Here is a 12,563-nt window from a genome sequence, read left to right on the forward strand (position 1 = left end):
AGATCGTGATGAGGTTTAATTAATTTGATTTACAGCGGAATCGATCTATCAAGAGGGATAAGGCGTAGGAGGTAAACTTGGATGATATTGCACTAAATATAGACAGGCAATCGAAAAATACAAGGTTAATAGTCACTTAAGAAATATTGACCTTTTTTTACGAAATTATTGATCAATTGATAGATGATTGATTAAAAATATTGCATTATAAATACTGCAAGACTGTAAAAGTTACAACTTTCATTAAATTATTGATTCTAATAAATAAAATTAAATTATCAATTTTATGTATATATATATAAGCACTGTGCTTTGTAACTTTTAACCCGTTTTGAACTTCTACAATATCGAACTTTCTCGATTTTCCCTTTCTTGTGACCTACAATATCCGATGTAGATCGTGCCAACGGCACGTAAATTCCGGATGCCATAACATTCTAGCATCACGGAACGCTTCAAAGAACAAGTTTAATAGCAAATTTCTTTCGTGAAGATGAATTCATGTGTGTTTAATAATAGATCTAATATAGAAATAATAAATCAAGAAAAAAATTTTAAGTTTATCCATTTATCTTATACTGTAAGAAAATATTGAAATTCGAGTCGACAAAGTATCGATGAATTTTAAGCATAATTAATTACATATACATATATATATATACACATATATATGTGTATATATATTATATATATATGTATCTATATATATGTATATAACTATAATGAATATACATATTAAATTAATGTACATACACAATCTAATTATTCGATCTCATGAAAGATATTTGTAGATTATTATAGATCCCTAAAATGCATTCCGACGCTCAAGTTGTGGGCGGAATGGCAGTTAGTGTATTTTGGAAACGAAGGTAAAATGTCTGGCTTGGGACCGACTAAACAACGGCTGTTCGCCAGAAGTTGCAGGATTAGGAAAGTATCCGATCAACATTATCTTTTCGTTATAAATATCACGACCTCTTACGATTTCAGCATTCAGTAACTTTTATTTGCTAACATTTATAAAAATATTTGCCACTAACAGATGTGGAATATTATTTCTACGATATGACTGTGTGACATTTTCAAGTAAAAATATATAATTCTCAGATAACAAAATACAATGCATCGAGCATATTTAACATGGATCATTTCTCTCATTTTAATGCGAACCTCGATGCGAACAATTGAGTATGAACCATGCAGATAGAAGTAACTTCTCAAAATGTGACACATTCTATACATTCCTGACATAACGAATTCCAAACTAATTAAAGCAAATATAGATGACCTTTCGAGTCAGCTTTTAAATATCTTGATTTGCATAATTTTACAACTTTGTCGTTTAATCTTTCATTTATTGTCGATTATAAATTGACAATGATTCACACGGTGCATAAACAGCATAAGATAAAAATAAAAACGAAATTATATTTGTGCTGATGTCAGTAAATGGGATTGTGTAGCGAACTATCAAAAGAATCTAAATTTTAGCAACAAATCATATTAATGTTTAACCGTTAGTTTAATAGGATCCAACAATTGACTGGTCCAAGTCGGAGAGATTGAATCGTGAGAGACTGATTATGAAATATTAATGAAAAAGAACGTCACAATAATGTTATGTACTAGAGATCAACCGTCAACTTTACGCACTGGTGCAATGCAGACTATAAGAAAAGTCACGAGCGGTACGCACGCGTAAGTATGAAATTGCCGCCGCAATTTCTACCGAGAGCAGGAAACTCAGAATTTGGTCACGTGTATGCGATGATGACGTTAGCGGATGCAGTCGGCGCGCGATCGATCGCAGTTCGAGCAAGTTCGAGGTGGTTTTACCACCTCGCATTATTGATATTTTCTATTATGTTTATTTAAAAAATATGTGACTTTTCAAATATGGTTCTATTCCAGATCAAATTAATTTCAATATAAGTGATGTTTGTTATATTTGTAAAAAATATAACAAATTTGTTTAATAAATTATAATATAAATTATTATATAAATTCTGTCGTTCGCTAAAAAATTTCTACATAAACTGTTCGTATATAGAAAAATTATAAGAAAATTTCGAAAAATTTACGCTATTAACAATTAAAAAGGATGCAACTCACCCTCAGTGTACGAATAAGATTTAGTAGCTGCACTTACCTGAAACAAATAAATAAAAGCATATTAGCTTCAATTAAAATTAAAAAGTATATGTTATTAGAGTTATCTTATGTTTTATATGCTTATATTTTGTCTTGTATTCTTCGTATTTTATTATTATTAGAAAATAGTATTGTAATATAATCCAATACTTTCTATTAGTGATTTATCTTCTCTTTCAATGAATAAAAGTATCTTTTTTCTAATAATAAATTATTATTTGCACATTTCGTACAGATCCAAAAAATCAATCAAATTGCTATAATAATCGATATAACGATCTGTACATACAATGCCCATTCATTGAATGGTTTTTTAAGCGAATGCGAGGTAGGTTCAAGTGCGAGCTAAAAAGCGCGCCTTTAGCGTGAAGACGAAAGGGAGCGCGAAACGGGGCAGCACGATATGTCGCAATGCGTCTTGACGTCACCGACGTCGCTGGTGGGATTCGAGGGTTGATAGGCAAAGAGTGGGGGGTCCAGATGAGGAGTGAGGACCATGCGGATGCACGTGTATATCGCCAACAAGGCACTGCGACGAGCCATCTATCGGACCTCGCAACAAAGTAACACCGAAAACGCACCCAACATTGGTAATTCAATCCTTTCCGCCGCGGAAACACAGGGTCAATCAAAATAGATGAATCGATCGTATCAGAGACAATGTATGTACAGTTGACACGATTAAAAATTATTTGTATTAAATAAATACAATTATTTATATTAAATAAATACAATTATGGTGTATTGTATAAATAAATATAACTATTTTCAAATAAAAATTTAATTAACCAAAATCTTGATAAGATTTCTTGATACCTTCTTCCTGATGTTTAATTTAATCTAAATTGTGATATTATTCACGTAAAAATATATAAAGTTCAATTTCTAATTTCTTTTATGTGCAAAATACTATATTACGACTGTAACGAATTACTGGCGATGCATATCCTGCAATCAAATTCTTGACAAAAATTCTCTCGACTGACTAATTTAACATTTACTTTATTAATCTCATCGTTGTCTTAATATTCGTGCAAAATAGACGTGCAGCAATAGATCGAAAGAAGAAAGGGGCAGAATGAATTATTATCGGCCTATATCGAAAGCATTCGAGACGTTATCCTGCGGAATTACGATCGCAAAGTTTGCAAGGATAATGGCATGCAGCCTCGGGAAAGATCGATGATCCTGCTCGTTTAGGAACTTCCGCGAATACTGGCACTTAACGAGAATTCAAAGAGTTGAGGGTCGGTCGTGTCGCGACCGTAAAGGACGATGCTATTTTAGTCCCGTCCTATCTCTGCTCGCTGCGGCGCGAACGGCGAACTCGGTTTCAACGTTGTCCTATATCAGCCACGAGAACAGACGACGTACGTATAATAATATGCGAAAACAATGCCTAATTAATTATCCTATTACTATATGTTTCACAAACACCAAGAAAATAATTTAGACAAAAATCCAAATTCGGGACATAAACTTCTTATATAAGCCATTTTATACATTTTATACTTTTACAAGAACTATTTAAAAGATGTCTTATAAGACGTCTTGTGTCTCGATTTTGAATTTATTTATTTACTTGATCAGGACGAATCTCGCAATTGATTTTTTAGTTTCTATAAAAAGAGTTCCAGATTTACTTCTCAACTAATGATATTTGGAATAAACTCCCTTTCATAAAAAACGAGTAAATTAAATGTTTAAAAATGAAATTTTCTCTGTTTGCATGTAACGTACTTGTGTATAAAATTCTCGTTAATTATACTTATAAATGCATATTGAATGCACATAAATAATATATAGATTCTCTGATAAAAAAAACAAATAAAATTTAAAAATCAAGCACATCGAAGGACACATATAAAAGAATTTGTTTCGCACTAAACCGAGTAGATGGCTCCACCCACTCTCGTGAGTCTCGTAATGAGGGTACACGTGTTATACTCTCGTTTCAAGATGTACTTACATACATGTTATATATATAAATAGTAATTTTGTCGATGGAAATAGAATTCTATATTCGTCTAAAATGCTAAAAACTTTCCAATATTATATTTAATTTGATGTAGTAATTACAGTAACTTTAATTTTTATTATTGTAATCTATTTTATTAATTATGGTTCTTAAAAATTTTACAAATAATTAATAAATTCAATTTCTCTTTTCCATTTTCTCTTTTCTTATGTCACAAAATAATTCGATTATTCATATTGAATGTCTTATGATATTCTTATAACTTGCAAATCAATTTTTTAATATATATTTATCAAGGCAAAATTCCATTTTGCAACAGATTTTTAAATATCTCGATCCTAAGGAATTGCATATTAAAAACACCTGCAGCATTAAAGGAGAGTATAACGGGCCTTCAAACCATGCTGCGGTATACGAGCAACAACCTTTGCATCCTCTCGCGATGCGCCACTGCATATGTATGCGTGTTCGCTTTGTGCGCGCGCGCGTAGAACCTCACTGGCTGGTGCACACATCGTATTGATTCATTGCGAAAATCATGAATGAACGTAATTTCTTCGATGCCTGAGCACTAGCAATGCTTTCTCATGCGTAAACGAATAAATCGTTCAAGATATCACAAATAATAAGAAAATTAATCGTGTTGAATGATTAAATATATCTAAATATTAATTTGATGATTCGCAAGAAACGAAAAAATTTGTTTCCAAAGATATCGTCTTGATTTATCTCTTCATGATAAATATTGTTTTTTAAAAAGTTTTTTAAAAAGATACACTCGTGTTAACGGAAAGAGACAAAACTTCCCAGTTGTTGACCGTCATTCGTTCGTTTAATAGATCGATATCTATTTAATATTCGCTCACGAGACTAGAGTTAATATTATAATATTTGAAATGCGCATTACTGACATTTCCCGTAGGAACGTACTTGATTTGTCTGTATTTAATTTGTTTGAAAATTACAAATCTCGGTGTGGATCTCGATTTTAAGGGCTGTCACTATTCATTATAGAAAGCTCAGCTTCGTGTAGCATGCACAAATCGAGTTAATAGGGATAAACCTCCGTCAGGAACTTCTTATAATAACAACAGTAAAGACGATGTAGACAATATTACAGACAATGAGAGGGTAATACTCAAGAGACGTAATAATACAAAATTCAAAACTAACTAAAACGTAATTTATAACAATAAATTTTTCCTTGATTTGTTAACACGCTCTATGGCGGACCAATTTTAAGTGACTTAATTATCACGTTGCGTGGGTCACCGGTGACCTAAGATACTTTTGTTAAATACCATGTATTTTATAACAGTTAAAAAATTACAAAAATGTTATTATAAAGAAGGTTTAATATTGTATTAAATATTATAATTATATATCCACGTAAAAAATATATTATAACTACATTTTTTATAATCAAAATATCAAATGGTCTGAACGCAAAGTCCTGCGTGGGTCAATGGGTCACTGATGATCCATATGGCACGTAAAGTTGAAAAAAATTAACTTTTTTTATAAATTGCTTTTCCATGAACTTTTACATTAATAGTTCAGAAATCTTTAAAATTATAAATTAATATGTTATTATCAAATGTATTTACTAATAGTGTCAAAATTAAAAATTGAAAATTTTGATACGTTCAAAATGTTATTATATCTAAGAGAGAAAGAAAGAGGGGGGAGGGAGGGAGAAAGAGGGAGGGAGAGAGAGAAGGAGAAAGAGAGAGATCTATTCTAAATACGATTGGAATAACTATAAGAGCTGTTTCTTGTTATTCCGAAAAAATATAATTTAATTTACTTTTGTAATATGGAAAAAATATAGTACGTAGGATATGTTAAACGATAGAAGATATTGTCACGTGACATCGTTTATCATGCAAATCATCACGACACGTTGATTGCGAGCGTGTCGTGTCGATTGTTCGTGCTCGATTCTCGCCGGAAGTTTTGTACACGCGATCACGTATGAACCAACTGAAGCCTCGCGGACTTTTCATTGGGAGAGAACTGAAATTTTGAGAAATTTACATAGAGTTACATTTGCTTCAAATAATTTCTTTATTTACACATTCTAAATTTTATATACAGATATTGTCAATTAAAACTAACGTTATTGAAAAATAATTAATATTCAAGAATATTAGAAACATCACCCTATTTTCTTTCATTCCCTTTTATTCATTTATCTCACTCTGTATTAAGTTAATGTTCCTTTTCCTATCGGAGTTCTCGCAATTCGCAGTAATTGCTGTCAATTCGTTGAAAATAAATCTCGAATCACAATGGAATCTGATAAGAGGAACATCGTCACATCGTTGCTCTAATTCGACGATCCATTAAATGCGATAAATATAATTACATAAAAGTAACTGAAAAAAAAAGTAACAATTATTACTTTCTAAGTAACGATAACAGCATAGCATTATTTCTTGAAGTTAATAAGAAGTAACAGTAATAAGTTACCTTTTACAAAAATAGTGGTAATGGTAACGCATTATTTTTATAAAATAATGTTTTCAATTCTGGATATACCATGTTATAAAAATTATTAGTCTATACTATTTATATGTACAATATATATCATACATGCAAAAAAATAGTTTCAACGGCATTAAACTTATAGTCTAAACTTTTTTTATTTGCTAAAGGTAAAGTGAATAAAAAATCATATGACTGTAAAAGTAAAACGGATGCCGACATTGATCAGATAAGATGCGTATTCAACAATGAATGCAACGAGCAAATGGAGAAGTAACATGTTGAAACGATGCCAAATTCGATTGCTCTATAAAACGGTCAATAGAAGACTTAAGCCACAAATAGCTATTTTATCGCTATCCTTTTTCCAGTCTTCGTCTATGTTTCTCTTCAACTTTTCACAACTTTTCATTCATCTATCCACTGGTGAAACTTTCTTACTATAGCGAACTTTTATGTCTCATGCGTAAAAATTTCAAGTCTAGTTCTATGAAAAGAACGCAAATATCTCTTTCCGCATTCTCTTTTCTCTCTTTTTCTTCTTTTCATATTTACTGCTGATTTTGATGAGTTTTATGAATACAAAAAAGAACAATATTTAAAATATTTCTTTCATGTGCTTTATAGTAAAAATTTAAAGCATTATTCGTTAAATTAAACAGTAACTTTTACACGCTTTATATATTCATAAAATGATATAAGATATATTTCACTATTAATTTCAATTTTTATTAACAGCAAATAATTTATTATTTTCCCTACTTCATGTTACTTTAAAGCATCCCAAATGCATTGATCAGTTACAATTATTCCAACATTTTAATTTTCATTAATTAATTACCCTTCAGAATGTAAAGCTCGACTATATCACATTTTAACATCTAATTTTGATTACAGATATAAAACAGTTGTTAGAATATATAGAATAAAATAAAAAGTGTACAAGATTACATTACTATTTATTTTATCTTAACTTAGAAAGTTAAGAAAAGATAAATTTGTTTTAAAAAAAATAAATTCGTTTCTCTCAAAAGTCTAAAGATATAGCTATTCTATCCGTTATTTTAAATACATCGTCTTCTGTTACGAGTATGTGTTTCTCTCAATGGATCTATGACTTTTTTATAAGCAATACATTCTCACACGATCACAGTAATAGTATGCGTAAAATAGTTACGCGATGCACGCAGCGATCGCATCAGCAGTTTTTATCTTTCCCGTGGTCGTTACATAATTGCTCAAGAGAAGGTTCGTAATAACGGTACACGCGACGCAGCAACACGTGGCACGTTATAACTTGCATCTCTACACTTTTCAGAGTCTACCAACGATTTGGCAAGCTACTTGCTGATGCCCGAGGGGTCGCTAGCGGTATAGTATACAAAAATTACCCTTCATACGGATTACCTTTAAATTTTACCTGGAATTACTTAAGATTACCTAATACTACCTCAAATTATTCCAGATTATCAAATACTACCTTATATTATCCAAGATTACCTTAGAGTATTTAAAATTACGTCATATTTTCTGAGATTACCCGAGATTTTTCCAGATTTACTTTGCTCATTTAAGATTACCTTATACGAGTACATAAAATATTATTTCTTCAGATTACTCTAGAATATCTTTATAAACCACTATGATAAATATCTTCGAAAATATCAATTTTAGGTTTTTACTTTTTAAGAAAAAAAAACGCAATTTTACAAAACAAATATTTATTGCATACAGGAATATAGAAATATAAAAATTTCGCAAACCAGAATATGTATTATATGTACAGATCGGGCCTGTCTAATTAAACTTCGGAGCCAAAACGCAAAGCTTATCGACGCAAAAAAATTCAATATGGGTAAGATTTCGGGGACTGTAAAGTGTTGATATGCATCTGATTGTAAGTGATGCTTATCAACACTTTATAGTTCCTAAAATCTTACATTGAATTTTTTTACGTCGATTTGCCTTTTGGCTCCGGAGCTCAAATTGGACAGGCTTGGTATAGATAATCGATAAGTTCGACTACTTAGTAATTTTGCGACTAATCAAGTTAAGCATAAATAAAAGGTATACTTGCGAAACAAATATCTGAAAACTTTTATGTGTATGTACTTAAACATTATTAAAGTACTGACGTAATTAAAACCGTTTTTTAATTTTTTTGAATTATTTTATAATCAGTTTTCTGTATCAGATTGAAAAATAATTAAAGGATTAACACCCTGCATATTAATAGGGCTATAAAATATATATCTATTCTCAACTTTTTGAATATCATCTTTTTGCGTTACTTAAAAATTTTGAAACAGAAATTTTATTTTTTAAACATTTGATTAATATATTATTGTAAAAAGGCTAAAGGTACAAAATACTCGTCAATGACGTTAACTAACTTACAAAATGGAAAATTATTTTAGATTACCTCAGATTATTTGAGACTTTAAAAATACCTAGAATTACCTACAGATTATTTGACATTACCCTTAGATTACTTAGGATTTCCTATTAGATTACCCAAGATTACCTGAGAACGCTAAAAATTATTTAGATTTACTAAAAATTACTTTGGATTACCCAAAATTTCGTTTGGATTGCCGCTGAATTATCTAACCCTTGTACAAAAATTACCTCAGTAACCAATCCCTCGTTGCCTATGGTAGTAAAAGCTTAAAATTAGACAAGAAGGGTAATTGGATTAATACCTCGTCTAACCCCTTACCGATCTTTTAAGTCTTAAAACCAGGGAACTTAAGTGATCGCATTCGGAAGTGTTAGTGAAAATTTCCGAGGTTTATAGCAGGTTAATCTAAAATCTCAGATTTTCGTAATGCAAGAAGTACTTGAATAACCATTCTCAAGTACCATTAAAACTCAAGAGAGCGATGTGTTCTAAAGAACATTCAGCAGCTAGAGTGCAATATGATTACTCTATATTACTACACTTTCCATAACTATTTGTCATTTTTTATTAATCAACTATATGTTAAAAACTATTTTCATATAATTTTTTGCTTATATTTACTAAAAATCATAATTGTCGTATTTATGTATTTTCAAAATTGAAAATTATTCTATTAAATCATTTCTATCAGAGAATAATGTTTATCACACTTTATTCTTTTGTTACTATTATAGTGGAGGAACTTTGATTACGCTAGGATTCTCAAGCTGTTGAAACCGAGGATTATGCTATATGATCCGTGACAATGCGTCAATATTAGTTCGCCGTGACATTGCTTTATGCACAGCCTACTTCCTACGGGAAAGAATATAAAAGCTATTGAAAGTATCCACAGTACTATATATTATTATACACAATACTGAATATTGTATGTGTACGTGCATACATACGTTATATATATATATACATTGTATATATATATGTATATATATGTACGTTGTATATATATATATATATATGTATATATACATAGTTATAAAAAAAAGTGAATCTTAATTTTATTTTTACAAATAAAAATATTTTTGAATAAAAAATATACAGTAAGAACAAGAAAATTCTCATGTCAATCAAATCCCTAATAAACTTCGTATTCTCTTTAAAAAATGCCCTTTGTGTGAATATTACATTACACACACATTACAGTAAAGCTTTAAAAGTTAGCAACGATATGTTTTATTCGATTGACATAAAACAGCTGCATAGTGACCTAAAAAACTTTTAAAAACAACTGGCTCCACTCTTATAGAAAAAAGTTTTACAGTTTCAAAAAAAAAATTAATACGCATTTATCATACTACCATGATTTTATAATTTATACCAACTAATAAAAAGCACTATATTCGCCAAATTATATATACCACCCTAAACAATATGTGTGAACGAGTAGAATATAAAAATTCACGAAATCTTAAATAAAAAATGTGAATGCGAGGAGGATACGAAAGAAACACTCAAAGAACTTCTCGCGTATTTCCGACTTGTACCGAGAAGTCTTGTGCAATTTAATATTTAAAATACGTATACGAGATATTTTCTGCTTTATAAAGGAAAAATAGAGACAAAAGTAGAAAATTAGCAATAAAAAAATCTCGTATGCTTAAAAAAACAGTTTGTGATTAATAAAATAATAAGCACACATTAATTATATGAATTTACTCACATTTAGCGAAATACGAATTAATTCTGCTTGGTAACTTATTATAGATATATTACTTTATTTCTTACATACGTAGTCATGATCGATAATTACAGCCAAACCGCGAAATGTTCTACGTGCATAAATCTATGTTCCAGACAATCCAGACAGCCAATTGAGTAGAAAAACACTCGAATATCGATGATGTTGTCACGATTCGAGTAGATAAAAAATGAAAAGAACTCAATGGAGAAGAAAAAACAATTTTTAAACGGTTGTACAGGAATAATTTCAATAGCACGATAGTTGTTCGTTTGGTTGTAATGTTTATAGAGATGTTAAATAATAACTAAAAGAAGTTTTTAATATTGTTATTGATTATACGATGACGTGAACTTAGTTTTTTTTGCAATTTTAACAGCAAATTGCTCAAAATTATGACGTAATAGAGCACTTTAAAAACCAGATTCATATTCAGTGTCCAAAAAACTGTGAGAAATGAATAGTCTTGTTCCGGTGTCTTTCTTTTGTCAAAATGTTATAATTAAAACATTCTTTTTTATGAAATATTTTATAATATTTCTTTCCCTTTTTTAATTCTAATATTTTTTAAATTATATATCCTAATATATTTTTCTACTTATAACAATTAAATCGAAAATTAAACTATCACCAGTTAACTTATAAATAAAAGCTATGCAATTTCTACGAATTTTTTAATATACTCACTTGCATATCTAATAATGTTATGGTTATACAATCTATTCATTTGACAATCTATTCGTTTTTAAATTTAATGAAAGCAATTAAGGACTCCACAAATTTAAACTAATAAAAAATAATAATAACGGTTGTGGGAGTCAACGCAGTTATTAGTGCGATTATCTTATATATTTATTTAGTTTATTACATAAACCTTGATTTGATTTCGACGAGCGCAATACAATAGAAAATTGACGTTTCGACTCCTCTTTGAGCCATCCTCAGAAAGAATTATCCATTAACAATTTCTTATTCCGCAATCAATTTCTTCATATAATGTGTGGGTTTCCCATACTGAGAGAAAACGAAATAGTTATGGCAACTATAAATTTGACAACTTTTGCAATTGAAGTACCTGTAACTAGTTTTATAAAGTAATAGAAACTAAAGTAGTGCTGAATATTATAAAAATATAGTCACGATAACAAATTGTATGCACTATTATTTGCTAGTGAAATAGTGACTCAACTACATTGAGTAGTTACTTGGACTTTATGCAAATAGATATAACAATTATATTTTTTTCTAGTTTTAAAAACCTTTTCTCTAAAGTCGCTCAGCACGAGCAGTACGCGGCATAGTCACCAGAGGAACGTAGCGAAGTTCAGTTTCTCCTAAGAAGAAAACCATTCAGCTTACAATAAAAGGCGCAGTGTTGGTTTCGAATTTGGGATACAAAAATAAATAAAAAATATACACACAAATTTGTAACTATGTATTGTAAAGCTTTAATAAGAACAATAAATTAATTAAGTGAACTAAGAAAATGTAGTAATATTAACTATTTGCAATTGATTATATGGTTAATGTTACTATATTTTCTTAGTTCGCTTAATCTAATATTTTTATTAGAATTTAATAATATGTATATAGTTAAGGCGCTATTTCATTACAAATTTATAGTTACTGATACGACTTTTTTCTCTGAGTGCAACAGTTGGCAGACTATTGGAATCAACTGAAAACCGAATACGAATTGGAGAAACACACACAGTACATTGTCGATTATAATTATTTCTTAAAATTATTTTTCCTACACTCATCAGCGCCGCACTCCATTACATAAATAAAATACTTAGATGAAAAAA

The sequence above is a fragment of the Trachymyrmex cornetzi genome, unplaced genomic scaffold, assembly GCF_001594075.2.
Source record: "Trachymyrmex cornetzi isolate Tcor2-1 unplaced genomic scaffold, Tcor1.1 scaffold392, whole genome shotgun sequence".
Classification (NCBI taxonomy): domain Eukaryota; kingdom Metazoa; phylum Arthropoda; class Insecta; order Hymenoptera; family Formicidae; genus Trachymyrmex; species Trachymyrmex cornetzi.